This window comes from Peromyscus maniculatus, chromosome 2, assembly GCF_049852395.1.
Source record: "Peromyscus maniculatus bairdii isolate BWxNUB_F1_BW_parent chromosome 2, HU_Pman_BW_mat_3.1, whole genome shotgun sequence".
NCBI classification, from domain to species: domain Eukaryota; kingdom Metazoa; phylum Chordata; class Mammalia; order Rodentia; family Cricetidae; genus Peromyscus; species Peromyscus maniculatus.
Window position 1 is genome coordinate 1409324 of NC_134853.1, and position 27818 is coordinate 1437141.

At 36.7% G+C, this 27818-nt stretch overlaps 1 long non-coding RNA gene across 1 annotated transcript; it reads right to left on the minus strand.

Moving 5' to 3' along the window:
- Positions 1 to 1733: 1733 nt before the first annotated feature.
- On the minus strand, positions 1734 to 21333 carry LOC121827120 (uncharacterized). Its single transcript, XR_013048828.1, has 5 exons — positions 20975 to 21333; positions 17348 to 17483; positions 15199 to 15355; positions 13084 to 13169; positions 1734 to 2214 (listed from the first exon to the last, which is right to left on the minus strand). It is a non-coding gene; the product is annotated as an uncharacterized LOC121827120 (long non-coding RNA).
- Between the last annotated feature and the right edge of the window lie 6485 nt (positions 21334 to 27818).

Below are 27818 nucleotides of genomic sequence, written 5' to 3' on the forward strand. Positions count from 1 at the left end.
CCAAATAGGAACTTTAAGAAGAATTAAATTGTGTCATTTATCCAAAATTCCACAACTGTCAAAGTATTACTCTACTTTGCAACTCACAATTCTTAAACTATACTTAATTTTTAAATATTTACATCAAAAGACCTTAACTAACAATTTATTCTCTTAATAAGTATGTTTTAGTTTTTATTCCAGAAAAGAATTATTCCTGCTGACACCCTAGAAAGATAATTATTTTGACAATTACAGTGTTCATATAAATTGCATCAAATATGCTCTCACTTGACATATTAAATGTAATGCACATAAGTTCTCTAGCATGTGAATTTCTCTCTGACCTAGATTCACACAGCCATTCTGCTTATGGTCATGTACACACTCATATTTGAAGAATCAAGCTATATATCTGCAGCTTTGCACAGTTGCAGTAAGAATAAAGAGCTATCAATGCAGAAGTGAAAAACTTATTTTATAATGTTTGATATTTACTTTTATTTGTGTGTATGTCTATTTGTGTGCTTATATTCACGTGTTTATGGAACTACCAGGAAAGACTAGAAGAATATACCAGATCCCCTAAAGCTGGAGTTGCAGGTAGCTTTAAGCCACTTGACTTTGGTGCTGGGAACAGAACTCAGCTCCTCGGAGCCACCTCTCTAGTCCACCTAAGATGTTTTACAGAGTTCACGATAACACAAGCTAACAGCTCCTATCTACCTGATAATGCTTAACTCAGTTAACTATGTAAAGATGAGAATTAACTTTTAAAAGTGAAATGATTATAGCACTAGTTGTGATTACTTAAAATTATAATTGTTAATATTTGGATCTCTCTAGAGATGGCTCAGTGTTTAAGAGCACTGGCTCCTCTTCCAGAGGACCCAAGGTCAATTCCTAGCACCCACATGGTGTCTCTCCAATTCCAGGGGATCCAACACCTTCACATAGACAAATGTGCACATAAAAATATAAATAAATAATAAATAAATAAATAAATAAATAAATAAATAAATAAAATATTTATTCTTATAATATATCTTATCTTGTAGCTCCAGCTGTTTTTCTAAATTGAAATAAAATACTGATTATTAATTACAGCACTGCATATCACTCAAATACCTGTTCCTATTAATCATTCTCCTGAGGTTAAAACAACTGGTTTTAATGGAAGTTTAAAGGTATGCTCCCCAAAGCAATGAACAAATAACACTACATAATTATTGTGGTTTAACAGATTTGGTTTCAAACCAAACCTTTTTTATAGTTGACCAACTTTATCACTTTCATTTCTTCTGATTGGCAGGAGGCAATCACACACTTAAAAATATGAGACAAAACTTAGTTAAGTCTTTTTTTTAAGTGTATATATTGGATTATGTTACTGATTGCCATGAGCATTAGGTATCTTTCTCTCTCAGTGTGCCAGCAAAGCCACACACATTCCGTCTTGCTACAAATCTGTAAATCTGGAAAGGAGAAAAGAACATGAATAGAAATTCTCTTTTTAGAATAAAAATGCCTGGGGTGTTTTTAAGGAGAACTATAAGCCCTATTCTATTCATAGTAATTACAGGATCAGATCAGGTTAATGTGGAGACCCAGGTCAATAAAGTACTGTGGGTTCCCAGCTTTAATCTCCTCCTTTTCTATAGTTTGTCATGTTCACACACTGCTGGACTCACCAGATCACTGTAGGTAACATGGATGTCATGAGTGTTTTCAGCATTGTGGAAATTCGTATGTCCAGCCAGTTACAACTTTCAGAAGACAAAGAAAAGAAAATTTCCCAGAACAATTTGACAAGTTTTTTATGTTTCAACTCAAATAATAAAGGTCAAATTTCATTTCTAGGTAATACATTTTCAGTGGTCTTTCACAATAAAATGTGTTTCCTTATTACATTTTTCATCTGCCCATCATTCACAGAAGATATTAGACATTCTTAATAAACATATAAGTGAAAACTAAAATAGATTAGAATCTAACCTTGTGTACCTTGAGATAATCTTTTCTCTTTCTTTTTTCCTACAATTTTCCTTAAAATTTCTAAGCAGGATGAAGAATGACAACTTTGAACCTTGTATCCTGTGCTGGAGAAGTCCAGTTGCAACTTGTTTCTCTTTGGTGTGTTTTCTGGAAAATACTTCTTCAGGCTCCATTTCTCCCCTGCCACTGTGAAATTGTCTTCTGATTATGGGTTGAATGTTCTTCTATACAATATAGTATCTAAAGCAGGGAGTTGTTGGAGTTACTATTAGTGATATTTTTATTTTAATTTTTAAATATGGAGGGAGGTTATCATCAAAAACATTTTATTCTTAAAAAAATTAAAGGGCTTTATAGGAAATAAAACACGCTTTAATAACTCATTTCACTACACAGACTGCTATGTGGTTTATGCTTAAGAATAGGATACAATTTCTAAAATACCACTACTCCTTTGGCTTAATGTGAGTAACTATGAATGACATCTTTACTCCAGGTCAGATTCCTACAACGATATTTCTTCTTTAGTCAGAATCTCGGTAAATGTTCTAACTCATGTTTCTTTTTAAAATTATCAGTCACTGTAAACCATCTGACACTCAACATTTCACATGCTAGTCCCAGGGAGTAACCTATAGGAAGAAAGCTCAAAAAACACATAAAGATCAAATTCCTTTGTGGCTGACTACTGAACCCCAGCTTTTATATCTCTCTTACTTCTCTCTTTCTTTTTACATAATGTAAATGGACAAAACAGAGAATTATAATGGCTAAAAAGTTGTCAAAATACCTCAAAGCTCTACACACTTTGTTATCATGTGATATCTGTTCTGAGCCCTGGTTATTTACGTTCCCACTACTTTAACCATTAGCTTTTATGGACACTTCTGGTTAAGTATGTGTATACACATTCTTATTGTACCAGCACTAAATAAGATAAGTGGCTTGTCTCCTTAGTGCCAAGGGAAGCACCTTAAAAGAAGGAACTCTGTCTTAACATGTTACATTAAAGTTATTGTACCCTTGTTCATTTGAATCATAGGTATCATAATATCAACAGGTAATTATTTTTATTAGCTTAAAATGTTAATCATCTACTATTTACCTTATAAACTGAAAAGAAAGTAAATTGGAAGTAAGTTCTCTTTTTCTACTAAAATTAAGGAAAGATTTCACCAACTGACCATTTGATATAAAAGAAGACATGTTAAAGCTGAGGTCATTCGAAGAAATTTTCTCAAAATGCATTCAATACATAAATAAGGTTACCAAATATGTTAGTACTTGAAAGACGTGAGCACTGGTGAACGCCAGCAAGCAATATGGCAAAAATGAATCTATCAGTTCGACTTAGTTCAGCCTCTGCAACTGGCCATCTGGTCCAAAATCAACCAAATGTATCCCTGCATATTCATCTTCATTTTCACAAATACTCAAGAGAATGCTGTTCTAGGGCAAAATAAAATTAAATCACCATAATTTTAAAGAATCTTTCCTTTCAGACCCTCTTGGGAATGTTGTGTTTATATGGAATAGTTATTGCAAGAATATTGTTGGATAATTCTTACTTAAACATAGTCTTTCTTCTCTAAAAGTTAGAAATAAAATATTTAATTTTTCAAAGAACGTCCTTTCAGATGAGGGCAACTTCCCTGCACAGGTCAGTGTGATTCTAGTGATGGCCATGGTAGATCAAGAGGCCTTAGCCAACTATCATGGAACTTTGTAGTTTTATAATTACCCCATCATGAAGTTTGCCTAACAATAATAATTAGTTATTGTTCAAGATGATCAAAGCAAACTACTTCATGTTTCAGTTCCTACTTACATGAAACCAGAAACTAAGATTTCATTTGATTGAATGAAAGTTTAACATAATAATCACACTGTTACAAAAAGTAAGCCAGCCAGAAAGGGATGAGGATGGAGGTTACAAGATAGTTTTTGAAATAAATTTGAAATTTAATTCAATGTTTATTTTTCAGGGAGATGCTAAAGAAGAACGTGTCCTTGGAATGTGTTCAATTAGAAGAGTAGCCCTATATCCTATTTAGAACCAACACTAAAATTTATTGGTAATTTTATTCATTTAATTATGTCCTTGAATTTTAAGTTATGATTTGACTCTTTAAAGATTTATTAAAACATGATAAAATAACATAATCATACAACACTTTATTTTCCCAATAATGTTTGTAGCAGACCTATTGCAAGGACTACCCTGGTAATCAGATTGATGAATACCCTAACTGTCATCATAGAGCCTTCATCTGATGGAAGCAGATGCAGAGATCCACAGCCAAGCACCTGGCCAGGCCCATCTTTGGGGAGTCCAGTTGAAGAGAGGGAAGAGGAATTATATGAGCAATGAGGGGATCAAGATCATGATGGGGAGATCTACAGAGACAACTGGACCAAGCTCATAGGAACTTACAAACTTTAGAACAACAGCTGTGGAACCTGCATGGGACCAGACTAGGCCCTCTGCATATGGGAGACAGTTATGTAGCTGGGTCTGTTTGAGGGGCCCCTGGCAATGTGATCAGGATTTATCCCTGTTGCATGAGCCAGCTTTCTGGATCCTATTGCCTATAGTTGGACACCTTATCTACCTTGAGGCAGTGCGGGGGAGTGGTTGGGTCCTACCTCAACTGAATGTACCAGGCTTTGCTGTTCCCCCATGGGAGAACTAACCCTTTTGGAACGGGGGGAGAGGGGTGAGTCGGGGGGTGGAGGTTAGGTAGGAGTAGGGGGAGTGGTTGATATGTAAAATGAATAAAAAATTTAATAAATAAAAAAAGAATATTCAATGTTCACTATGATTTTGCTTATTTAGAACATCTTTGCTGGAAGTTTTTAAGATGATGTGTGATCACAAAACTTAGATTTCTTGGCTAGAGAGGTGGCTAAGTGGTTGAGTGTGTACTGATTTGCAAAGGAACTGAGTTTGGTTCCTTTAACTACAGCCAGGAAATCTGACATTTTTCCCCAAACATACACAGAAGCCTTCACTAATGTGCACATCATACACACACACACACACACACACACACACACACACACACACATACACACACACACAGACACACAGACACACACACACAAAGTAAACACATCTAAAAAAGATTTTAAAACTATTATTTCTAATTTGTTGTTAATTTCTAATGTTGCTTTTCATGAAAAATGAAATTACAATCAATAATTAATTCCTATGTATTGTTACAAGATATTTTTGAGAATTATATATTGATCTACATCAACCAATTAATCAGTCAATCAACCATAATACAATATTTTCTCTTTCCCACAAGGCTATCTGCTGTTAAGGTTTATGGCACCTCTGCTAATGTTTTCCAAACTATTTCAGTGCAGATTCAGTTAATGGTTTAGGATCTCTCCTATAGAGCTCAATTTGCCTGTGTGTGTGTGTGTGTGTGTGTGTGTGTGTGTGTGTGTGTGTGTGTGTGTGTGTGTGTCCTTCGAGTGATGTTACTGTTTTCTCTTCTGTAAACTGACTCCAGTTTGAAAGTAATATTTTGCTCAGGCAGAGTGCATTATCAGGTTGAATGGACAAAAGCTAGGATGTGCTGTCAGCACAAAGAATCATGGTCTCATCATCCTGAATCTACTGCAGTGGAGAAAAAGCAGAGTCAGGGTTACTGTGGCTCAGCTCTTAGCTGCATCATCGATTTTGAAGTGTTGCTTGCCAAGAGCATGCAAACAAAATAAAAAAGAAGTTTGCTATAAAATATTTATTCATCTGTCATGCCTCTTTGCATCAAATCTTTCAAGGACTTGGAACTTTAGATTCTTAAAACTTATCTGTTTTAACTTCAGAAAACTAAGATTTTTATCATTGTGAAACTCAGTTGCTATAATAAAAAATGTATTCATTTAAGTAGTATATGCACACATTCTCTCATCTGGTCCATACAATAACCTGCAAAACAGTAAGTACTTTACCCCTTCACTTAAAAGGAAAGAGAAAAAGCCAGGATTGTTACACAGCTTGCTTGGAGTTACCATAGTCATTGAGAAGTTCAATTTACAAAAGATATATACAGACTTATGAAATTTCCATTGTTCTATGTCCTGACTGCTTTCACAAGGCCAGCATCAAGAAAACAGCTCATTATGTTTCAAAGTCCTTGACTATCTGATTCCTTCCTGTAAACTCTGAACTTGGTACAGGAGGACGAATCTGATATCAACCAAACTCTTTTTCACACTCAGATACTACCACAATTTCAATAATCCTTTTACAACTAAAATTTATAAGTTTTCTCCAATCATCACTCTCTAAACCAAGCTTCAGTCCATTGCAGTCTGCTAGAGCTCTCACTTTACAATCTCTGAACATCCTGACCTAACATTTTATGGTACGTGTATCCCTCATCAAACCAAGTACATCAAGAACAGAACCTCATTCTTTAAGATCTCTATGTACCTCCCCTGCACAATACTTAGCTCGTTATATATACCAATATATATTTGTTTAGTGAAGGAATAAGTAAGAATCACAGTGAGGTGGAAAAGGTTACTTTAAGACTGGAGCTGATTTTGACTGCTAATGTATTTCTCCTAAAGTGGAGTAACATGACACATGAAGTCATCAACAGACAGCAAGAGCCAGAGCAGCGAGGTCAAAGAAAAGCTAAACTATTTTTGTGAAAGACTAAGAGGAATTCAGCCTTCATGAGAGATCTAAGAGCAGACAAACAGAAAAAGACTACAACAGGAACTGAGACCAATCATTGTACTGGATCCCTTACAAATGGCTGAAGCAGATTCTGCTGGGAATAGGACACACAGTTAGTGCAGGATGGCCTTCTTATTGTACCAATTCCTCCTATCCTTTACTTCAAAAACTTCCCCACTCTGAACCTCTAATTTGCAATTTGATATAGCTTAAATATAGTGTGAATGTATACCCTAAGACTTCCTTTATTTAAATTGAATCTTCATTGGGCAGAGTCATGTTTGTAGGAAATATCCATTAGAGGATATGAGGATTAAAGTCATTGGCCCTCTTTTCCGTGATGGAATCTTAGTGGCTTACAGGAAGAAGACACATAAATACATGTTCCTTGTCTCACACAAAATGCTGCTCTGTATCACCTAATTTGACACCTATCTGACAGAGGAAGACCATCACAGGGTGGAGCACCTTAACTTTGGAGCACCTAAAACATAAACTAAAATAAACATTCTATTTATATAACTCATCCAGCCTGTGGTATTGTGCTATTGGCACAGAAAGTAAAATAGTTAATACAGGTTTTCTGAAAATTGTGGAAAGATTTGAGTTTTGTGTTTGGACTGGCTTAATGCAAAAATAAAAGAGAGAGAGGGAAGGAGGGAGGGAGGGAGAGAAGGAGATAGAAGGAAGGAGGGCCAGATAGAAAAATGAAAGAAAGGAGAAGAGAGAGAAAGACAGGGAGAGACAGAGAGAGTGAGAGAGAGACAGAGAGAGAGAGACAGAGAGAAAGAGAGAGAGAGAGAGAGAGAGAGAGAGAGAGAGAGAGAGAGAGAGAGAGAGAGAGAGAGAGAGAGGAGAACTAAGGATAAAATATTCATAGGCATAAAAGCCTATTAGTAGCTTTTCGAAATTTCCAGGTCAGATTTGAATGTCTAGCAACTCGGAGATGTGGCCCTAAGCCAAGCTTATATAGAGCTCAAGGAGATAAGAAATCCTTATGACATACAGATTTCACAACAAGTGAATGAACGAAGCCAAGCAATATAAATGGGAAAAGAAATCTACTTCATCATTCACATAATCATTCATTCAGGAAAGTGTTGAAGAATGTAAGATATGGAATCACAAAATATGACACACAGACATTGAGCAGACAACCAAAGCAAGAAATTCCTTGTGACTTTCCTTTTGCCCTTTTATCCTACCACAGCCATGACAGATTTCTATGACCTTTCTCTAGAGTAGATCACAAAGTCTTCATTCCAGAGGAACACACATTGTTCCAGGTAAAAGCAGTATCTGCTCTCTGAAGGTAGAGGGACGCAATCATCTGAACAACAAGCCCCCTCTAAATTCTCTTGTTTATGACCATCCTTTGTCTTCTAATCATCATTCTGATCACTTGGTATTGGACATCCTATGTAGGAGCTCATCCCTGGAGGAAGCTGGTTCTCCCTCTCTCAGAAGCTATTAATCACCTATCGTTTTTCATCTTAGGATGACACATTAGGAATATCAACTTACATTTACATTATATTATTTGTATTCAGGCCACCACACAGTTTAGATTTCATTGGTGTAGCTTCCCTGCATCTATGCATATTTTAAGGTCAGATGGCTGAGAAACAGTACGGCTACAGAGGAGAGCGAGGAGTAGAATAAAAGCAAGCAGAAGGTGAAGACGAGAGTGATGAGTGAAAGAAGGAAGAACCATATACAATGAGAGAATGTGAATGATTTGTATGATATTTAAGACAACATCCACAGCAGTTTGGTGATAAACTAGATATGGGTGCTATGCATTCATAACTGCTAGGTGTTGCATTAAAGAAATACAATGGGGGTATAATTTGTTCCTATTTGGGACACATGTTTGAAATTCTCTCTCTCTCTCTCTCTCTCTCTCTCTCTCTCTCTCTCTCTCTCTCTCTCACACACACACACACACACACACACACACACACACACACGGGGGGGGGAGGGGGAACCTCAAGGGAACCTCAAGTCAAAGTCTCCAGATCATGTAGAGTGAATGCCCTAATCCAATAGTCAACAATCTGAAATGTTCCAAAGTTCAAATCCTTCTGAACACTGTTAAAAAACAAGGGGAAAAAAACTCCTCCATAAAAATTTGTTTTTATATACAAAATATTTAAAATATTTTATAAAGCAATATTCAGACTTTATGGACATGGTACATATGAAACATAAGTGATGTGTGTTTAGACTTGCTCATATCTCCACATTTCATTATGTATGTGAAGTGCTGGTAATCCCAGAACTCAGGAAGTCCAAGTAAGGGGCCAACATTACAATTTTCATAGTCACATAAGCTACACAGTGAAATTCTGTTTTCAACAGCAAATATAACAGTGTTACACAACCTTTAAGAGAGAGTTAGCAACAATTAAGAAAGTATAAACTATATAGTTTATGAAGATTGAATAGGTGAATGATTTGGGCCTATTTATGTAATATCAAAGAGCCATTGTTTCAGAATGACGGAAGAGGGATTGTCAATAATATCCAAATCTTCTTTCTTAAGGAAGAAAATGAAAATAACTCAAGAACTGTCCTAAAAAATGGTTACAGAAGAGGGGGATAGGGAAATAGATATACAAAAGATAAGTGCTTAAATTTGTGTAGTATTAGGACTAATGCTTATACTACAAATGCAATCAAGGAACAATGAAAAGTCTGTGGTTTTGGCAAGGACACCTCGGGAGAAGCTGACATACACACACCTATTGCTCAGGATGCTGCAGGGTCAGCAGGTGTTGATGTCAAGAAGAGCCCTGAGGCCAACCGCTCTACTGATTCAGAGACAATTTAAAATGTGAATTGGCATATTTTAAAAAGAAAAACCCACAGAGTTTTCTTTTGGGACAAATGACCAAATAACTGATATCTCTTTTATAAAATGTAGGTCTATTTGTTTATGAAGTAGACAATAATGAAAAGAAGTTACGATTTTCCTATCAGTTGTGAAACCAGTTGACCAGATGTATTTCTATAGGCCTTTAAGAGTACCACTCACCTAGCACTGCTCACTGTGAAATAAAAAGCTTTGGTGCTATGATGGCAAATTTGCATTTTGTAACATTTCTATTAAATCTGTCATTACTGTCATTAGTAATTCCAGTTAAAACCTAAAGAATTGAGGATGACTATAATTACTGCATACCATCTTTCCAACTTATTTATTCATCCTTTGGACAAATACACTTGTTTCTGGAGGTAAAAAAAAATAAAAACCCAATCGCTATGATCCAGTTGCTCACAGATAATACGAGATCAAGAAATGTGATGAATGATATAAAAAAAGTATCACTTGACTGTGCCATATAAATAAGATCAAGAGGTTTTCATTGTGATACTAAATTCATCATATAGCTAAGCTTACTATTTGCAGTTATGCACATAGAGATGAATGCATTACAAGAATGATTTGAGATCATATCCTGAGATTCTTACAATAGTGAATTCAGACATATCTAGACCCATAACTCAAACATCACAACATCTATTTTTTATATGTAGGGCATCATAAATCAATCACCTGAGCTTAACCAGAAATAGGCTTTCAAAAGCTTAATATCATACTCAGAAATAAGGATTAATCTTTCTCTATTATATTGTTGTTTGATTACAGTCAGCCATCTGGTATTTTTGAATTATAGTCAATCATAACATTGGTAGAAGAGGCAGAGCTCATATAAACCTGGCCTTGCAGAACACTACATTCTAAGATTGCAAGGTACTGTACACAGGAACAATATAAATGGCAGGACTGAGAACAATTAAATGGAATTTTTCTTGTAAGCTTTATTTGAAAGCTAATGTTCCAAGGCTGTAGGTCAAGCAATGTACTAAATATACAATTCTCTATCCATTGTTATTCGGTGCTTTTAAGCTCATCTATAATCAGTTTATTAAAAAGTACAAGGGAGATATAAAATGAACTGGTAGAGCACATATTACATTGGAAGACATTTATTAATACAGAATGTTATCAAGATAGTCAAAAATATATTAACTCAGTCTCTCAAATGCTTAAACACCAGAAGAAAATGTGACTCTTTCTACTGCATTAACTCTTTCGTGATAACATTTAGTGAATTTCTCAGACCTCATGTATCAGTGACTACCCTTCACACATCTCATTTTATTCCCAATGACCTGAATCTTCTCACTCAATATTAGATGCTATTATTTTGACAATGGGTTGTGATTTCTAGAAAACAACTAACTTGTCAGAATGTCAGTCTTTGTTCCTGTAAAAGAACATCCAATTTTGATTTAAAACAAATTGTATAAACTTGTGCAAAAATATATTCATAACCACTAATATCAGATAGATTCTCAATTCTTCCTGTTGATGGTGACATCTATTTAATGAGATTTACAGAAACTTTCAGATAGTAACTATTTTCTATTAGATATAATGATATATAATAAACTAAAGCTAAATAGCTATGGCATATTGTAATATAATTTCAGAAATAAGAGTCTGAAACCATCAACCATAATCAAGTTAATAGCTGCTTGTGCCCAGCACCTTCGAAGATATCCCTGTCTCCCATGCTGTTTATCACTCTTATTGTCTCCATCTTCAGGCAAACACTGATCTCCTTATGATTCACATTTGCATATTTTAAAGAGAATAATTCATATAGTTAGAATTCAAAATTGTATGCTGGCTTTCTTTTATTTAACACAATTTTTATGATGCTCATTTATGCTGTTCTGTACATTAATAGTTCATTTCTTTTTATTGACGAGTAGCAATTCTTTTTATGAATTACCCATAATTTATTTCACTCTTAAACTGTTGATGGACTTTTAGATTTATTCAAGCTTTTTTTAACTATTGCAAACATAGCTGCTATGAATATTCATACAAAAGTCTTTGTATAGACATACACTTTCATTCTCTTGAATAAATACTCAGCCATGGGATTTCTGGATCATATGGTGGTGTACATTTAGCTTTTAAAAAAGAAACTACACAACTTTACCAAATGGGTTATATCATTTAAAATTCCCATCGACTTTCATTTGGTTAATGTTAGAACTGTATATCTCTGTTCCTCCTTTAATTTTTAGCCCATTTGTATACTTATCTAAACTGGGTTTCCTGTACGCAGCATATAGTTGAACTGTTTTATTTAATCTGAAGATATGTGGCTTTTAATTAGAATATTTACACAATTTACTTTTAATGTGACTACTAGTATGGTTGTATTTAAATCCCTCATTTTATTATTGGCTTTCTCTCTAGGTGATTTGTTTACCACTCTTTTTTATTCCACCTCTTGGGATCTATGAGGTACTTTTCTAATTATCCTTTTTTTTGTTAATTTTTACTAGCTGTTCACTGTTCTTTTGGGTTTGGGGGGTAGCTATATGTGTGTGTGTGTGTGTGTGTGTGTGTGTGTGTGTGTGTGTGTGTGTGTAAACACTATTATATACCTATAGTTTTATAAGGACTTTCACCTAATCTAGCTATGCAAATTAATATTATAAACCTTAACACATAATCTAAGAGCATATGACAATGTATTTGCAGTTTTTCTCTCATAACCATTGTGTTGTTATTTCATGAATTTTGCTTTTATAATCTTATACTATTATGCCATTATTTTTACTAAAATAAAAGCAAAAATCATTTGTGTTAACTCATATATTTAACATATCTGACATACTTCTTTCATTTTGGAAAACTGTTCTATAGGGTCTCATTTGCCTTCTAATGCTGAAGGGCTTTCATTGTTTTTGCACAAAAGTCCTCTGAATAACATATTTTACCTTTTGATTGTTAAGAAATTTTTCTCTCAGCTTTAGTTTAAAAGTTATTTCCAGCAACAGATTTTCTTTCTTTTGATATTTTCAAGACTTCCTCCACTGACTTTTCACTAGCATCGAGTCCAAGCACTCTGTTGTCATTCATACTTTAGCTCTTCTGACTTTAAGCTGACCTTAACCTTTGAGTTCCTATAAAGGGCTTTATGTTGTGCTTCAACTAAGATTTCTCCCTAAGTCTTATGCTTTCTCTCAAACATTCATTTTTTCCAGGTAGTATACATTCAAATATTTTTGATTCTTTAGCAATTAAAATTTTATGAGTTTGAGTTTATTCTTTCCATGTATCATTTTGAGTACTTTGCTTTTCTTTGTCTTCAAGTTCAACAGATGATTTCCTCTATAGTTTAGAATCCATTATTAACAGAATACAGTATGCTTCATATCTCTGAATATGCATCTTTATCATCTAAAAGTTTTGCAATAGTATTTTTATATCTTTCATATATTCAATTAATAACTTTAACCCATGAGTTCAATTAATAAATTATTACACATATAGAATAAAGCCTTAAAACTATCTGAATATCATCATCTAGAGAACTTACTGTTTATGCCATTTTGGGGTCTGCTTCTGCTATATTTTCCTTTCACTGCATGTCATATTTTTCTCTCTTTGCGTATGTGGTATTTCCTAATGGATATAAGACATTGTAAATTTTACTTTTTTGAGTATTAAATATGTAGCTATAGATAGATGACATAGATATAGATGATGTATAGATAATCTTGGGTGCTAGACCTCTTCAGATCCCTATATTCTTGAAGTTACTTATATGATACAATTAAAAGTTAGTTGAAATCCATGGTGGTTAGTGTTAACTTGACAGGATCTAGATCCAGCTGGGGATGAGCCTCTCCACACACCTGACATGGAAATTATCTTGGACCAACAATTATGCATGGAACCATTCTCTAACTGTGATCCTGGACTCTATAAAATAGAGGCAGGGAGAGCAAGCTGAGAATTTGGAAGTATGCATTTATCATACTCTGCTTCTTGACTGGGAATGCAATGTTATCAACTCCCCCAAGCTCCTGTGATTTCCCTACCAACATAGATAGGAACCTGGAACTGTGAGCTATATAAAGCCTTTCTCCCTTATGTTGATTTGGTCAGAGTATTTTAGCACAAAGACAGAAAAAGAAACTAAGTCAGAATCAATATCATTTTCACAGGGCTTGAGTTTATAGATGAGACTGAAGCAGTCTTAATATACTACAAATTTACATTTGCCTCTAACAATGTCTTTCTGATGACTTGACTTGAACCTCATTAGTCACAAGGTTTTCCATGATGGTGAGCAAGAAATTTACCTGGTCTTGGGTCGATTAAATATGAAAGTTTTGATTTTGTTATTTTGGTTTTTTTTCCCTTAATGTTTGATGTTTTTCCCTAAGCATGACTACTGTTTTGCTAGAGAACTGAAGAGGTTCAATAGACCTCTAAATTCTGCTCTAAATCTCTTACCATCTTACCTCTCTCTCTTCTCTCCATCTCTCTTTCCCCACATCCCCTCTGTGTGTGATTATACTCCTTTAAGCAGCTAGTTATTTCCAATGTCTGAAAATATTTCTTATATTTTCCAGGAATTGAATTGTTGATAGGAATAAGGTACATTTTAATTTTGCTTGCCCCATCTAAGCCAGAAGGAAATTCCTCAGATACTCTATTCATTCTTTAACATCTTCAAGTTTCCTGCCCTAACACCTTCTTTTCCTTGCCTCTCAAACAGCAACCCTGCTCAAAGCCATACATACAATTTGATAACTGAAGGTCTCTTTAAAATTCATGCAAACCCATAACTACTTTCTGGCCTCTCTCTCTTCCCCTAAATTAACTCCTCACCTCCTAACACATGCTGCCCTCTATGTGCAGCATCTCTGTTTTCCTGGAACTTGCCCCTCAGGTGCTTCTCCATAAGTCTGTTCCCTCTTCTATAAATGATTATATATTCAGAGCTTTGTATTTAGTTGTCTTTTCTCCTGTCCCTATAGACTCTTCCTCATTATACTATTTTGGGGCTTCCATAGCACGAATACTTTCTAGATTCAATGATATAGTCCACTTTCTCACAGCTTTAATGCCTGGAAGTCCAAGATGAAGGTGCAGACATGGTTGAATTCTTATAAGACCTTCGTTCCTGGCTAGTGACTGGCCACACATTCACTGTTCACAGATGTCTTTCCTGTAAGACCATTCATCACTGGTACTTCTCCCTTTTCTTGTAAGGACATGAGTCCTCCTGTCTTAGGATGCTACCCTTAATATCATTAGCTTTAATTGACCTTCTAAAGACTTGAGTCCCAAGTACATTGAGGTTATGGCTTTAACACACAGATTTCGCAGGAACACAATTCAGTCTATAACACCAATGTTCTTCACCCTTCCCATTTACTTTACTTGCTGACTACTATAAATGCAATTCCAACCCCCAACATATACAGCTTCTTTGGACCACAAACATATATGCCTAAGTCCTTGTAGCTCTTACATTTGGATATTATGCCTGTACTTTACATAATATATTTAAAATAAAATCTCATTATCTAGTCTTTTTGCATCAACTTTCCTGAAGCACTTTCTCCAGAAATGGCATTCTTTCTTTGAATCCATCTATTGGAGGAATGGAACCAATTAATCTCCTCAGCCTCTCACATACCTTCTGAACCCAACTGTCTAGCATGCTTTATCCATATCTTCTTTTGTATCCACTGACTTGGCCGTATTCTCCGATGTCGTTACTTTTGTTTGAGTTGAACTATGCCTTGCCCCAGCATCTCATTCTAATAATACTCAACTCCATTGTTAAGATAATGCTATTAAGGACAAAGTGAAAAATATTATTTGCATAGCACTACTTTTTAAATATTTTGAATTGTTTTGACTTCAGCATAAACCCAAAGTCCATAACAGAATGCACTTTTATGACTTCATGTCTGTATGACTATGTAAGCTTTCTATGTACTCCTGTCATTGATAACACTTCAATAATCATATCCTGTATTCTATATATTCTATATTAAAGGATTATGATTTTTCAAGAGCATATTATTTTAATGAATGTACTTCTTCTTGGCTATTTTCCCTGGAATGTTTTATGTGTGTGTGTAGATGTATGTGTGTTCATATGTATGCAGATACAGATTTGTGGGGTGTACATACATGTGTGTACTTGTGTAGGTGGAATCCAGAAGACAATCTCAAATGTCACTTCTCAGGTTTCATCCATGCTTCTGTGTGTATCTGTTCCTGTGCAGGAGTGTGGACACATGCATGGAAGTCACTGAATAATATATGGTGTCTGTCTTCACTTTCCACCTTGTTTGAGACAAGATCTCTCTATTGTTCACAATTGCATTCTCCAGGCTAACTACAATTTTTTTTTTGTTTTCCTACTTTCACTTTCTACCTCCCCATAGTAGTGCTGGGGTAACATGTGAATCACTGCGTCCATCTGTGTGTGGGTTCTGGGCCTCTGAACTCAGATCTTCATGCTCCTGCTGCAAAGCATTTTACCTATTGAGATAATGTCTTCAGCCAAACTGTTTTTGAGAGAAGGCCTCAAATAGCAGGCTAGGCTGGATAGTAAACCAGTTGTGGAGAACAGAACTCAATCTTTCATTCTTTCAAGACAAACACTGTACCAACTGGGCTGTCTTCTGGCTCTTGGAATGTTCTTCTCTAAATTACTTATTTTTTTGTCTCAAAATCCCAATAGGTATTTATTGAGCTAGCCATCCTCTGTTTTCCTTTACAAGTACCCTTCATGTTTCCTATCACTAATGATATTTATCATTAACTTGTCTAGACCTCCATTAGATATGATCTTCTGGAATATATATATACATATATATATATTTCTTGATAACTAAATCAATCACAGAAGCAATTAAAAATAAGATTTTGTTGAAAATACATCTTCTTATTATTTATTTTATATACCACATCTTCTTATTATTTATTTTAATATATATATTTCTTGATAACTAAATCAATCACAGAAGCAATTAAAAATAAGATTTTGTTGAAAATACATCTTCTTATTATTTATTTTATATACCACAAGTGTCTGCCTGCATGTATACAAGACTACCACATGTGTGCCTGGTGCCCAGGAATTTGGATTCTCTGAAACTTCAGTTACAGATGCTTGTGATCCACCATGTGGATACCAGAAACTAAACCCAGGTTCTCTGCAAAACAGCAATGTTCTTAACCATTGAGGCACTTCTCCAGTTCCAAAGATACATTTTAATAAATAGAAGTGTGTGCTTAAAGCCATTGATTCAGATGCATTTGTTGGACTATAAGAGCTCTAGAATTTATTTTATGTACTGCACCACAAATGTGTTCTATATTTCTATATTTGAAAAAAATGTTATAGTATACTATTGAGAAAATAATAAGTAAGTTTTAATCAGCCAAAAATAATGTACAACAACTTGACTTTATGCAGAGCATTGCTTTATCTTTGATCTCACCTTAGGAATCACAAAGTTATTCAAATGCAGGTAGTTATAAAGACATCCAAGTTGATGTGATTCAGTTTGTCACAGTAATCAAGCATTTACAAGGCTATTCATCCAGGTTTCATTTCCAAGTCAGCTGCCTCATTACATGTTGTCCAATCCTCAAGAAATATTATTCTTTGCAAGGCCACAAGCACTATTAGAATCTTAACTCCACATTAAGATTTCATTATTGTTTAACTCCAACTCAGTAAAACTTTCCCTAACACTTCTTTTTTCAACCAAGTAATTCCTTCTAACATAAAGTTCCAAGACCCCCCAGACTCAACAGTTTCTTACCTTATTCTGCACAGACTCCAAATTTTCACAGCCAGTGGACTATTCCTTTACCGATTTGTTCTTTCTTTGTCTTTAACCTCCTAGGAGCCACCCTAGAGTTTCACCATACCTGCCAACTCCAAGGGTAACACTGTTCCTTTATAGGTAAGATCATTACTGTCATACAGGCTGGCAGGCATGGGAATCCAGTATAGAAAAGAAAATTCACAGTCTGAAATCTAAACACGCATTAAGACCTCTGCCTAATGAAGCCCTCATCTACTATACAAGTTTGCAAGGGGCATTTTCAGGACATCTTGATTTAAATGTATGAATCATCATGAAAGTCTGTGCCAACAACAGTTATGGCCAGGTGCTTCCCCAGTCACAAGGCTATTGCCACTAGAATCTTCCTGGTACGTGAGGAAACCACTCGGACTCTTGAATGCACTATGGCATTTCAGACCTTAGAGCTCTTCTCTTACCCTAGCAACTGGGGTGTTCCACTTTTCAGGCTTCCCTACTGTCCAAGACAAAGCCACATCTTCAGAGTCAAAGGGACATTCTCTTTGTCACTTCTTTGACCTAGACCCTGAGTTTCACAACCGTCATTTGAGTTTCTAGTTTGATACATAGCTTCATCTCATTAAAACCTTGCTTTGACTGTTCATTTTATGAATATATTTGACAGGCTAATGGGATACTCAGATTTTTTTAAAGTATCATTCCTGGGTGTGTATGTGGGAGATATTTATAGTAGATGTGAAATTTGGAAACCCAAATGGGTCAAAAAACACAGAGGAAGCAAAAATCTCTGCCACCCTCTCCTACTCTCTGCATGAGCTGGCACACATATCTTCTGCTTTCCCATTGAAATTGTTCCTTGGGTCTCTTGGTTTCTTGTCTATGGGCTTGGGCTGAAATGCATACCATAAATTCTCCTGATTCTCAGATCTATGAACTCAGACTGGAAGTGTATACAAGTTCTCCTCAGTCCCCAGCTCGACGTGTAGGGGTTACAGAACTCAAACACCATAGTCAGGCAGGGTAATTCTATCCCCTTCTCTCTCCTTTCCTTTCTGTTCTCCACTATTCTCCCCTTACCCTCCCTCCCCATTTGCTTTATCTGTTCTCTCTCTCTCTCTCTCTCTCTCTCTCTCTATATATATATATATATATATATATATATATATATATATATATATATATATATATCTTTAGTCTATTCAACATCTGTTGTATTTCTGAACTTCTTAATGATTCTGGCAATTACAGATAGCTACTACTCCATGTTTAGGCCACATTATCCAATATACACTATAATGAGAGGACATTTTTATTATCTGGCAACTACTCCAAGGGAATATATAAATAAAATATCTTGTTTCCCAACAGCTTTTCATTAAAGAAGAACAAATAGAATAAGCAAAACCATGATGTCTGTGCACTGTTAGTACTAGCTATGATGCATATAGGCCACTATGAAGAAATCAATAGGTAATTTGAAGATGAGATCAAGACAAGAAGGGATAGAAAGCATTAAAAAAATTACATAGAGGTGATGTTTAGACTTAGATATACGTGTGTGTGTGTGTGTGTGTGTGTGTGTGTGTGTGTGTGTGTGTGTGTGTGTGTGGAGAGAGAGAGAGAGACAAATTGGAGGGCATTTGGGATAGGTACACATGTAACAAGACACCTTTCCACTTGCAGAACAGAGGCTGGCTTATATGACGGATGGTAGAGCACCAACTAAAGAAAGAATTTCCAGAAAGTCCTTGCTCTAGTAATTTGGGTGACTGGGTAGATGACAGTGCCTTAAATACATTATTACTTATATTGTTTTTTATTAATAAACCTAAACTCTTAATCTTGACAGATAGAAGTTCTGCCACTTGCCCAGCCTCCTCTGTCATGAGGTCTTGCCAAACAGTACATACCTTTTCTTCCCAGCTCAGGATCCTCACCTACCCTTCCTTTCCTAGACAAAATTCTCTCTACAATTTCATAGCTACCTTCACAGCCTAAATTTCTCTTGTGTAGGGGCCAGGGGCTTCTCTGACCTCCCAGAGGGGAATAAATTAGCCAATTGGATATTTTGATAATATCTTCAAATTTAGTTTCACAACTTCAGGGTATGTAGCTATGTAACCTTACCTCAACTGAAATTCTATAACCATTTTTCTAAATATATACTCTAACACATATCTCTCAAAGTTCTGTATTCTTTATTCACTGTCTGTAGGGCTTATCTCGGTATTAATTACTTAGAAGGGCTGTATACAAGGTAGAGAATGACAAATTGTGAAAGGAATACAAAGCCTTGGAAGGAGAATAAAAATTTAGAGATAAACATAAGATATTTGTAGACCATCTATGTAAAAATATTCAAAAAGCAACTGTTTTCTCTTTGGAATCTTGGGATTTTCGTTTCAGCATTCAGGTAGGACTTTAGGCAGAGTACAAATGTAAAACTCAAACTGATTTGATTATAACACATGGTATATGTGCATTTAATTATCACATTATGCCATATAAATATGTATAGCATATTAGTTAAAAAAATAAAATATCACCCCTCAGTATCAGAAAGAAAAAAAGGAAGGGCTGAGAAAATACAAATCCTGAGAGTTATGAGAGTTGATGAAGTAAAAGAGAGGGGAGGAAGGAAAGCAGAAGGAAAGAAAGAAAGAGAGAAATGGAGGGAGGAAGGAAGAAAGGAAAGAAAGGGGAAGGGAGCAAGGAAGGAAGGAAGGGGAAAAGGAAGGGAGGGAGGGAGGGAGGGAGGGAGGGAGGGAGGGAGGGAGGGAGGGAGGACAGAAAGAAGAAAGGAAGGGAGGAAGGAAGGAAAGAGGGATAGAGGGGATATTGAAGGGAAGGAAGAAGGGAAATGGGAGGAAAGGGGTTATCACTAGGAATAATAGAAGAGGCTTGTAGAAAAATGAGACCTGGCAGAAGTAGCCTAAGAGGTAGGAACAAATTTTCCAAAGAAGGGAAAGTAATAATGCAAAATATTAATAATATCAGTTAATAAAAATGATTTTTACACCTCAAAAGAAGTCAGATGAGGTTATAATATATAGAGTTAGATCTTGCAATTCCAAGAGTCACTGACAACCACAAAAGCAAACACTTTCAGGGAGCTGTAGGAGAAAAGTGCAGCATAGTAATTCATGGCCTCAACCATTTCTCTTACAGACTGTAAACATTGAGCCCTGCACATGTTAATGGAGATGCATCCAAAGGGAATAGGAATGTATCATATGTTTCTTCATGGAGTTCAATGCACTAAGACCAGGGCATAAATTAACTTTGCTACAAGATAAGCAGCTATGGCCTTACCTACTAATTCCAAGGAGGTATTTATTTCACCTGTCTGACTCCTCTAGGAATAAGTTATGAACTCCACAAAATAGTGTAAAAATGGTATAATAAGTTACAGCTGTCAATACAAGAGGGCTACTGCACTCTTAAATGACTAGTCCACTCTGTAAGATCATAGACATAATGAATTAGAAAAATTCAAGGTGATAGCAATAAAAATAAGGTATGTTTGCTATAATCAAAAAGTGAGGTTTTCAAAACTGGATAAGTTTTAAAAGAAGAATTTGTAAGTGGAAAACATCAAAGGAAATGTGAGTAAATACTAACCCCCACTTCCATCTCTGTGGCTTGAAGACAGGAGAGGGAGCATCCTCCACCCAGTATTGCAGCAATGTCTAACAGCAAAGCCTGTGAAAGGAGAGCTCTGTTTTCATAGCATTCCTTCTCTGACAAAATACCTGAGTTAAATCAATGCAACAGAGCCAAGATTTGTGTTTAAAGATGGTTTCAAGGTTTCAGGCAATGGTTCCCTTGTCCTCATCTCTGCAGGCCTCTCACAGGACAGAAAATCATGGTGGGTCAACGTTGCTCACATCATGAAAGCCAGCAAGTAGAGAGTGGGGAACTCAGAAACAAGAGATAATCCCCAAGAATGGGACTCAAGCACCTTCAACCAGGTACATCTCTTAAGGTCTCACTACTCCTAAACAGCCCATCAAGTGATCATCCATAATACTAATGACACCCAAGCCCTTATGACATAATCACTGACCCACATCCCTACTTCTACACACTGCTGCATTTGAACACATCCTTCAACACATGAGCCTTCATAGGACATTTCAGATCCAAACTATCTTCTCTTAACCCTACTAACTATCTGTCTCCTAGCTGCCAATCAACACTCAGACTTTGCCTGTTGCTCTGGTTACTCTATTATGAGATCATACAGAGCAATGAGCCCCCAAGCTGCCATCCAGATTCTTTTCTGCTTTTATCTAGTGTTCATAATTTTGATCCTAACCTATTAAGAAATGCTAATAACCAGGCATATTCTCGCACTAGTGTTCTCCTAAACTCCTTGAGACATCCCACCACCCTACATGGTAGCTTCTTGGGCCTTTCTTCCAAACTCATTTCTTAGTACATTTTTAAATAATTTTATGAAACAAAAAATATCTTTCTCCCTTATTTCTACATATTTCATTTTTTGGAATAACAGAAACTTTCTTTGGAGATGGCAAACCGCAATATTTATTTATGGAATTCCATCTGGTACCAAGCTACTTGCCAATAGAAAGGTGACAAACATAGTTATTTGCCAACTTTAATTCAATATATTCTTATGATGTCTTTAGTAGCCATTAGACAAAAAAGTTTTCCTTTACCTTATTGTGAAGTTTAAGCCTTCTAAAACAGAACTCTCAAGCTTTTATACACTTTATATTCTATAAGTATTTAGAGTTTAGTACAAAGTATAATATCCAAGAACAAAAAAGAAAATGCTATTAGATAAAACAATACCTGATGACACAGGTCCATAATCTCAGTTTCACAGGAGGTTGAGGCAGGAGGATCCCCAGTGAGAAGCTTCCCTGAGTTACAGGGTAAATTTAACACTAGCCTGAACCAAGCACCTTATTAAGACCCTACCTCAAAACAGAAAAGAAAATCAAGGCTAAGGCCTATTGGATGAAAACTGGCCTATTAAGCACAAGGCCTTAGGTATTTTATATTTAATATTCAGTACCACAAAAAAAGAAAATAATAAAAAGAAGTCAATGATCTGTTATCTATTTGTCAACTATCAGTACCCAGTGTGACAACGATAACTTTACTGGGTGTGGTGGCATGTGCCGGTAGTCTCAGTACTTAGAAGGCTGAAGAATGACTGCTGTAAATTCAATGCCACATTGTAAGCTGGAGGCCAGCCAAGACTGTGGAGAGCCTATCAAAGAAAAGAGAAAAGAAAGGAGGCTGTTTTAATGCACCTGCTCTCTAATGCATTTGTTCTGTCTTTATTATCTTTGTTCATTCCTCTGTGCTTATCTCTAAGACCTTGCCTCTGTGTTTCTCCTGATTTTCAAACTATGGTCAAATAATATGAAAGGAAACCAAAATTATAAAAATTACCTACCAATTTTATTATTATTTTACATATATTTTTACTCAGGGTGTCCCCATAGGTTATTTTCTCTTTTCTTTTGATGTTTGATGATAGAGATAAAATCCTCCATTCTTACAAAGGCCAATGATTGTGCAGGGCTCCACAGGATATTGAACACAGTCAACATCTGCTTTTCCTAAGGAAAGTCAGAATGACATGGGATAGTTTGTTTAGAGTGAAAGTGGGGAAACCAAAAGTTTAAATTGTTCTCAATAACTATCTCAGCAACAGCACCAAGACCATGGAAAAAGGTTTTATAAAAACCCACATGAGATTCTCTGCAAAGAATCCTTTCCAGAATAATTTACCAAAAATAAAGCTTGTCTAAATTTAAGAATTGGCTGCAAGAGAATAACTAGTAAAATCTCAGAAAGCTGTTCTGTAAGTTCTCCATTGCAACCCGACAGCCAAGGGCAAAATGCCATTGTAGTCTGTCATTGAGGTCCCCATCAATGGTGAATATGCTCTTTCTCCATGTGGAGCCAAGACAGTGCATGAAATGGAAACAATGGAATAAGCCAGAAATCACTCTCCCACATCTCCCTGGCCTGAGAAGGGCAGCAATCCTTAGTAAACAAGCAGACATCAGCAAAATTGATGGCAGCAATCACATGAGCAGAAGCAAGGGCAGCTGAAATCACATTCCCATGCACAGTGGATGCAAGCAAATAATAGTGATCTAAGGAACCAGTTCTCCAGAGCACAGGGGCTGCCTTTGAGTACTCCCAGGTAAGAAGAGTTGCTTCAACATGATGTTTTCAGAGTTGGGAGGTAGATCTAGAGGGACTACTTTCTCAAGGATCACAGCAGCCAATACACATTGAATACCAAAGTTGAATTACTTATATGTTCTGAAACATAACCACCCAGTATTAAGGCCTCACAATTGTACACACAGAATTCAATACCAAGTTCACATGCATTGACTTTTATGACAATTCTGTGAATCATTTTATATGTTGAAAATAAAATAAAATAAAAGTCTAAGGCTTATAGTGTTTAAGAAACTTGTTCAATTGCCGGGGCAGCACAGTAGAGCCAACTCGGTTAGCACAGGTGTGGCTTAGGCAGCCTCAAAATTGTGAGCATGGGAGAGATATCCCCATTTCTCATCTGTCTTGTGGCAGCATGGGTAGAGGAGAGTTGCCCTCCCCCCAACACACCCATCAATGCCTGGAGCTGGTGGGAGAGCTGGCCCTGTGGTCTTAAGAGTGGGAAAGATGATCATGTGGTCGATCTCAGTCCTCGGGGGTGGCCTTGATCTGGAGGTGGTGGGAATGGGAGGTTGGCTGGGGGGGGAGGGGAGGGGGCAGGAAGGGGGAGAACAAGGGAATCTGTGGCTGTTATGTAGAACTGAATAGTATTGTAAAATAAAAGAAAAAAAAAAGAATGGGAAAGACACGTCTGTTAGCACAGATGTGCCTAAGCCAGCCTCGAAGTTGTAAACATGGGAGAGATGTCCCCATTTCTCATCTGGCAGATCAACTATACAGCTACTCAGGCCCAAACCTAGGGTTATGACTTGACCCAACCCAACATCCACCCCATATGTCATCTGCTGGAGCACGTGAAGGAACCTTACCCAGAGACCCAAAGCTACAGGATCTCCACAACACAGAGCAACAACAGGATATCCAGAAAGAGTCCTAGTGAGGGCCCAGCATTCATAGTGTAGTAAAAACCAGAGGCCTCGAACCAGACCAATGACTCTACAATGAACATTTGCAAGTAAAGATAGATAAACAAAGGGATTTATAGTATGATTCTGTTTCACACTGCAGCTGCCGTGATGAGATTTTTATTTCTTTCCCATTTTTTTTCCTTTTTTCCTCTTGAATTTTATTTTATTGGCAGGGGTGGGTACAGGGTTGAAGGGCAGATTCAAAGAGATGGGGAAATAAATGGGATCAAGATACATGATGTAAAAACACATAAAATAAATAATAAAAATGAAACTTGTCCAAGTTTACAGAACGAGTACATGATAGAGTAAAAGTCAAATCTAATGACACTAACCACAAAGCTCTAATTCTCAGCCACTTTCTTGCCCCAGGTGGGTTTGAAAAGCTAAGTATATTTGTCATGGACTTGAAATAAATTACAAAATCAGAAGGAAGTCAAGATATAAAACAAGAAAACCAAGACATAAAAAGGAAGATAGTCACATTGAAGAGGAAAAGAAAGTGACATTACATCATGAAGTCCATGGCATGAAAAGTGGACCTAGTTCTAAAAATGGAGCATATGTAAGTCCCTGAAGTCAACAGCCTCCAAAAAGATGTCACTGGCTGATTTCTCAGGTATATGAAATAGGACTTGCAATAGCTATACTATGTTAATGTTTCTTGATCATGAAGTAGTCCCTAGGAGCATATACTAACCTCCCAGCACATCCTGACACATGTAGACATGCAAGTGAGTGACACAACTCTCCTAGGTTGGACACTCCTTGGAAGCAAAGGTAGACATACTGAACATGACAGGCATGGCTTCCACAAGCTGTTTGTGATCTCACTGTACATTTCCTGGTTTTGTCATTTGTCCCCTGTTCTGAAAATCATGTTGAGAGGTAGAGCCAAAAGGAACAGGAGTTCAAGGTCTCCCTTGGGTGCCTGGGGAATACATGGGATCCTATATCAAAACCAAAAGAAGAGTCTTTCATTAGGACTGACAAACATGGGGCCATATTTGCCCCAAAACTGTGAAGGCCTCTGGCATTGGTCATCATGAGGTACTATACACGCCTGGGTCAGAACTTCAATGTATGTTTATATGAGGAGAATGTGACTGTCGCCCAAAAGAAACTCTACAACAAGATATCAGGCAACATGGCACACCTGATTTATCAATCAGATTCAGAGAGCTCCTGTGAAAGGGGTCTCCATCAAGTTTCAGGAGTAGAGAAAAAGAGATCACTATGTTACTGTCATCTCCAACTTGAATCAGACCATTGATGAAAATCCTGACACAGAGGAAATCCTGAAGCTTCTGGACTTTGGCAGTATTTGCATCCTATGTGGCATTTATTCTATAGTTGAGATGAATTTCAAAGCACCACATGGAGCCATTTGAGTCTTTTCTGCTATTTTGTAATATTTTCAATAAACCTGTGGATAATAACAAACAAAGTGCAAACAAAAGACAGGTCCATTGCAACTCCCTTCTAACCTCAACCAACCTGGGAGCACCCTTGTCTTTTTGTAGAAATGCTGAAGTGATCATTGTTTCTAGGTGGCCTTATCCTCTGGCCTCTGGAATGATTGTACCTTCCTCTTGCTATTTCTATAGGCAATTAGGTAGGTCACAGTTATATCATTTATCATATTATGTTTTATTTTGGGGTTGTAATAAATTCTTGTTTTGTGTATATTTTGTCAACCCAAACAGATGCATGTGCACCATCTATACACAGGGGCCTGAAGAGGCCAAAGGAGGACGTTGGACTTCCTGGAACTATAGTTGCAGGTAGCTGTAAGCTGCCCAACATAGGTGCTAGAAAGTAAGCTTGGGTCCTCTGTAAAAAGAGCTAGTGTTCTTTGTTGTTGGTTTTGAGACAGGGTTTCTCTGTGTAGTTTTGGTGCTTGTCCTGAATCTCACTCTGCAGACCAGGCTGGCCTCGAACTCACAGAGATCCACCTGGCTCTGCCTCCCAAGTGCTGGGATTAAAGGTGTGAACCACCACTACCTGGCATCAGCCAGTATTCTAAACTACTGGTCATCTCTCCAGACCTCTTTATTTGGCTTTTGACAAGTTTTCTATCTGCTGAGGAAGAATTAGTAGCAGGATAGAACATAATCGTCACTCAATAGACTCTGATTAGATGACTAATTTTAAAACTTAGTGTCATATCTATAGCACTTAAACTGAACTTTGTACATACATTATCTTAGTTAGAGGTTTTTGTGCTATGGTAAAACATTATTACCAAAAGTAATGATGAGGAGGAAAGGGTTTATAAGCTTATAGCTTATAGTACACCATGAAGGGAAGTCAGGGCAGGAACTAAAGGCAGGAACATAGACAGAGGCAAGAACGGAAGTAGAGGCTGTGAAGAATTGCTGCTTACTGGTTTGTTCCCATGGCTTGCTCAGCCTGATTTTTATGCCATCCAGAACCACTTGTCTATGTGTGGCACCCCACACAATGGGATGGGTACTCCTTCATCAAGCATTAGTCAAGAAAATGCCTCATGGGTTTGTCTACTGACCACTTTTATGGACATATTCTCTCAATTGAGGTTCCCTCCTCTCAGATGACTCTAGCTTGTGTCAAATTGACAAAAAATAATAATAATAAAAAAACTGGCCAACACAACTGATTCCTTGTCACATTGATACAGGAGCACATCACTATTCCTTTCTCATTTGTCCCAAAGATGTCAGGTTAATATTAATATTACAATATAAAACGCCCCAACTTTTAAAAGTTCCAATCTTCAATAATTAAAACACTTTAAAAAATTCATCTCTTTAAAAGGTTAAAGCCTCTCTAAAATATCCAGTCTCTTAACTATGGACTCTTGTAAAATAAAAAATAAGTTATATGCTTTCTCTTTTTTTTCATTTTTTATTAAGAATTTTTTTTTTCATTTTACACACCAATCATAGATCCCCCTCTTCCCTCCTCCTGCCACTCCCAGCTTTTCCCCCAACCGGCCCCCCATTCCTCCCCCACAAGAAGGCAAGGCCTCTCAGGGGAGGCACATCCAGTATATACTTTCTTACTCCAAGACAGAAGGACCTCTGTATCTTGGACATACTTTCACTCTTCTGGCTCCAAAGGGCATTGGCGGTTCCATTTCTTCAGCTCTGTCATCCATATCACATAGTTTGTCTCCAATGCTCAGGACAGCTCTACTCCATTACCACTGTTGTCCTAGGTGGAGGATCCTGATACTGATATCTCCAAAATGCCAAGGTCTCCACTTCAACTAGATTGTACCTTCAACAGTAGCCTCTCCTGGGCTCATTTCAAGGAATTCTGCCACTGACACATGTCGCAAA